At 31.7% G+C, this 5051-nt stretch overlaps 1 pseudogene; it reads left to right on the top strand.

The window, feature by feature from the left end:
• Positions 1-598: 598 nt before the first annotated feature.
• On the top strand, positions 599-724 carry LOC145241835 (U2 spliceosomal RNA; annotated as a pseudogene).
• Positions 725-5051: the final 4327 nt, after the last annotated feature.

The raw sequence follows: 5051 nt of genomic DNA, 5'->3' as shown, positions 1-5051 counted from the left end.
AGATGCTGTTCTTAGCTTTTTAAGTTTATCTTGGCCTTCGGGCCGGGATCATTGTTATCTTTTTTTTTTTTTTTTTTTTTGACACGTCAATAAAAAATGTTTTAAAAATTGGAAGTTAAGTAGGATGTCCCCCAATATGAAAGGGTGAATGCGGTATTATGGTGAAAGATACTAGCTGGGAGAAACTTTTGATTTTGTTTAGTAAAGGATTTAATATCTCAAAGTGTAGTATCTGTTCCGGCAGATACTGCAAGCAAAGACCATATGTGGGGTCAACCCCACATATAAGACCTTGTTCAATGTAGGGGCAACCCTTCATACCAATTGGCACTATCCAGCTCCCCTACTCCCAGGGGTGTTGGCCCCCATTTTCCCTTCACTCCTCACATTACATATCGGCCTTGTGCCTAATTTGCTCGGTGGGGGAGCAAATAAATACCAACCCCACATATAAGACCTTGGTCAATGTAGGGGCACTCCTTCATACAAATTGTCACTATCCAGCTCCCCTACTCCCCGGGGAGTTGGTCCCCATTTCCCCTTCACTCATTAAAAATCGGCCTTGTGCCTAATTTGCTCGGTGGGGGAGCAAATAAATATCCTTTTCTTGGCCTTTTGGCCAAGATCAAAGTGTAGTATCTGTCTTACTACATGCTGTACTTATTGTGATATAAAGTTGGAGATCACTTTTCCGTATTAATTTAATGAAAAATGATCACCCACTTTACAACCAGTTAGTATCAAAGCAATTCAATTCATTCCAGTTATTTTTAAGCATTCAAGTCATTCTAAAGATCATTCAATTCATTCTTAAGTTCAGTAAAGTCATTCTATGTATTTTTTATTTATTCAAGTCATTTTAGCCCATCGTTTGATCATTTAAGTTTATCTTTTAGAATTTCATGTCAATCCTACATTCACGCATTCCTTCATTACACGAGAGCGCTCGGCTAATGGCTATCGGCCTTGTTGTTACGCGTACGTTTTCATCACTGTCCTTTCATTACCATCATTTCGTGGATTGTTCCCCGATTAATCCTCCTGAAAAAAATATTTTATTGTAATACACATCGGATGAAAATATTTTTGACTCGCCAAATTAGAAGCAAGATTTAATCTATATATATATTTGTTTTTAAATTACATTTTCACCCCCAAACAAGGCACATTGCTCCTTTGATGTAGGTGGCTACTATCAGGGACATAAGCTACATGGGTACTATGTGGGGAGTTGGGCAGCAAGATGTCCGTTCACATGACACTTGAACTTCTGCATGTCAGTACAGTTGGGGAAGCAGGGACCTGGAAGGGAATTCCAAAGTCTAGCGGTTCTGGGGAAGAAACTACTGGAGTAGAAGGCTCTCTTACATCTAGGGGTATCAACTGTGAAGGGGTGGGATTTTGCTGCCTGTCGGGTTTGTTGGGTGTATTTACGTCGGGGGGGGGGGGTACAAGTGCTTGCATGTCTGAAAATTTACTACTCTAGTTGTTGTTTACCTGTAACGGCTTTTTTTTGTAGATCCTCCCCTAATCTCTGCCTCCCTAACCATATTAATATGAAATATGTTCACGTAACGTAAACAAACAACTTGGTTCCCAGCTTTACTCCCTAGATTATAAATAGATCATTATATTTTTCTTTGTGTAAAATGAAAAAGAAAAAATGTATTTCGAATAGTCGGAATATATTAACAAACTAGAATGTTTCTATCTTTTGTTAATGTATAAACTAAATGCAAGCGTGTGTTTATTTTCTAAATTCTAAATAAATTGTGCGTTTCTAATTTATCAACTCTGACTTGAATGAAATGTTAAACGCAAACGACAAATATAGTTATTTAGGACTTCTGAGGCAATCGAAAAACATTAATTTAAACACGCGCCACTTATGTGCAAGGGGCCTAACACAAGATAGCTTAGATATACATAGCTATATGTGTACGCGTGTGAGTGTGGGAAACGGACAGATGTCGAAAGGAAAGCGGCGTGTTCGTGTGTTCGAATATACAATTCCAATAAATCAAAAAATGGAGGAGCACACGCAATAACCATTTGCGATCGAGGCCAGGAGAGTAAAACGGTATGCATTTACTAACCATCGAGTATGATGCGTTTAAAAAAATCATGTGTTCACAAATTGACCGAATTATCTTTGACAAAATTACCTTTAGATGATTCAGAGTAGGTCAAAATGTGTCGTTCTATAAGAGATTTTTTTTTGAAAAATATCGAAAATAATGTAAGTATTAAAACTTGATCTGAAAGTTTGGGAATGTTACACCCACCCACACACATATATTTCTGTGGAAATATTCTTTATTTACTTATATATTCAGTTTCATATACACCAATTCTTATCAAAACAAGCTCAATGTAATTACAGAGCCTATAATGAATAAATAACAAAGGTCTATATTCCAAATTGCAAGATGTAAACTATCTTACACTTTAATCCTTTAATTCATTTGACAATTACAATCCTTGGCAGTATCTGTTTCGTAGCACATAATCTATCACTTAATTATGATATCAATCAGTGCATCTGTTTTGCCCTTAAATCATCAGAAGAAATAGCAGCAATCAATCCACCAAAAATAAAATAAAATTGCGTTTGGACACTTCATCAAGAACATCCGAAAATTGTAAGAGAAGCTGCAAATACCTTATAGTATGCTTACATTACGCCATTTTGCATTTTAAAATAAACTGGAATATCTACTTAAGAGATAAAGTCACTGGCATATATACTTTCGAAACTTTATATATATATATATATATATATATATATATATATATATACATATATTTATTTATATATATATATATATATATATATATAATTTGGAAAATAAATATGCCAGTTAAACTACACACTTTGTTGATATTATATATATATATATATATATATATATATATATATATATATATATATATATATAATATCAACAAAGTGTGTAGTTTAACTGGCATATTTATTTTCCAAATTATATATATATATATATATATATATATATATATATATAAATATATATATATATATATATATAAATATATGTATATATATATACCTACAAAAATAATTATATATATACAAAAATTACTAAATTATAGTATATATATATATATATATATATATATATATATATATATATATATATATATACACAAAAATTACTACCTCGCTCTAATCACATATTGTGGACCGTCAAAGTAAATACTGAAAATAGATGCATTAGCAAATAATGCTAGTAATATACTACATTAATTATATATATGAATTAAACTTTAAAAAACATATACATACATAAAATCGATTGTTTAAAAAGCAATTTACAATTGAAAATAGCGGTTTAAAGAGACATCAAATGTAAGATTTGGATAAAAATATTTTTATTTATTCAAATTGAATTCAAATTGTAGAAAAAAAAAATCCAGATAATATTTTTCTTCTCTTGTGTACATGCCATGCGGATAGTTATGGCCAGCATATTTTCAGATGGTTTTGAGGATCTAGGCATTTCATGTTTGATACAGCGTGTAGCATTAATTGTATAATAAAATAATAGAAAATCTACTTTTTGCAAAGCACTATTAATGTTGGAATTTCAGATTTAAAACAAAACGGTAAATAAAATAAATATAACTATAGGCTGTGTGTTCTTTTTCACTGTTACATTTTAATCCTGAGTCGAAAATTTAAATCTAATTATAAAATATAACACACTTCTGCACTTGCCTGGTCTTAGTAAAATCGTAAAGTTTTGAATATATATATAGTTTTGCGATGAGTAATCGGTATCGGGAATCAATGAATTTTTGCACTTGTCTGGGTTTTGGTTAAACCGTTAATTTCAAAAAAAAATATATAAGAACATATATATATATATATATATATATATATATATATATAGAGAGAGAGAGAGAGAGAGATAGATAGATAGATAGATAGATAAGCATATATACGCACACAACACAAACACACACACACAAATATATATATATATATATATAAATAGAGAGAGAGAGAGTTAGAGATAGAGAGAAAGATAGAGAGAGGGAGGGAGAGATACTTCATGTGTGTGTGTGTATGTGTGTGTGTGTGTGTGTGTGTGTTCGGGTATAGATTCGAGTCGAGTAATCGGATTTGGGAATCAGAAACATCCAAACGTTTTGGGGCCATTTTCGATCTCGGAATAGAAAATAGAAAAAAATTGTGCATAATTTTCAAATTCCAGAAAAGGACAGTTTAATTATGTTTTGACAAATTTATTTAAAACAAATTTTTTTGCGGGTACTTATCATAAACTTTTTAGCTTTATTGAATTAAAGTCACGAGTAAAACTGAAATCTGTAGATCCTTCTTCACAATTGTATTATTATGTTTGCAAAATTTTATTCACAGGTTACATTAGTATAATCGGAATGTTTAGATAATGATAATAAATACATCAAGAGAAAAGTATTTAGAAACACAACCACACACCACCACCCACTCCCACACACACACACACACGCACACACACACACACACACACACACACATATATATATATGACTACTTCACATATGAAATATACGATGAAATAATTTTATGCATAAATTGTAAGTATTTACTTCAACAGTGCTAAATACATAGATAGGGCTACGTAGTAAGCTATGGAAATATATATGGCAATTAAGCTACACAGAATATTCCGTGTTTCCTTTTCCTGTGTATTCGTCTGGGTTATGCTTGCTCCTTAGTACTATATATATATATATATATATATATATATATATATATATATAGAGAGAGAGAGAGAGAGAGAGAGGCAGAGAGAGAGGCAGAGAGAGAAAGAGAGAGAGACACGTAAAGTAAGGGCAGTTTGATTGTAGAAAAACAAATTCACAAAAGTAGCACTAAAATTAAGGATCCATTTTTTTACTGAAGGTTTTAGATGTAATTATAAGTACGAGTTTGTATAGACCGTACTTACTCGCATTAATCACATTGAGGAACTTAGAAAAAAAGCGTTTAACTGCATTAGTTTACACGGCCCAAATGTGTAGAT

Source organism: Euprymna scolopes, chromosome 20 (assembly GCF_053919585.1).
Source record: "Euprymna scolopes isolate OS-2025 chromosome 20, ASM5391958v1, whole genome shotgun sequence".
Taxonomy (NCBI): domain Eukaryota; kingdom Metazoa; phylum Mollusca; class Cephalopoda; order Sepiida; family Sepiolidae; genus Euprymna; species Euprymna scolopes.
Note: the sequence above shows the minus strand (reverse complement) of the source record. Positions and strands in the feature narration are given on the sequence as shown.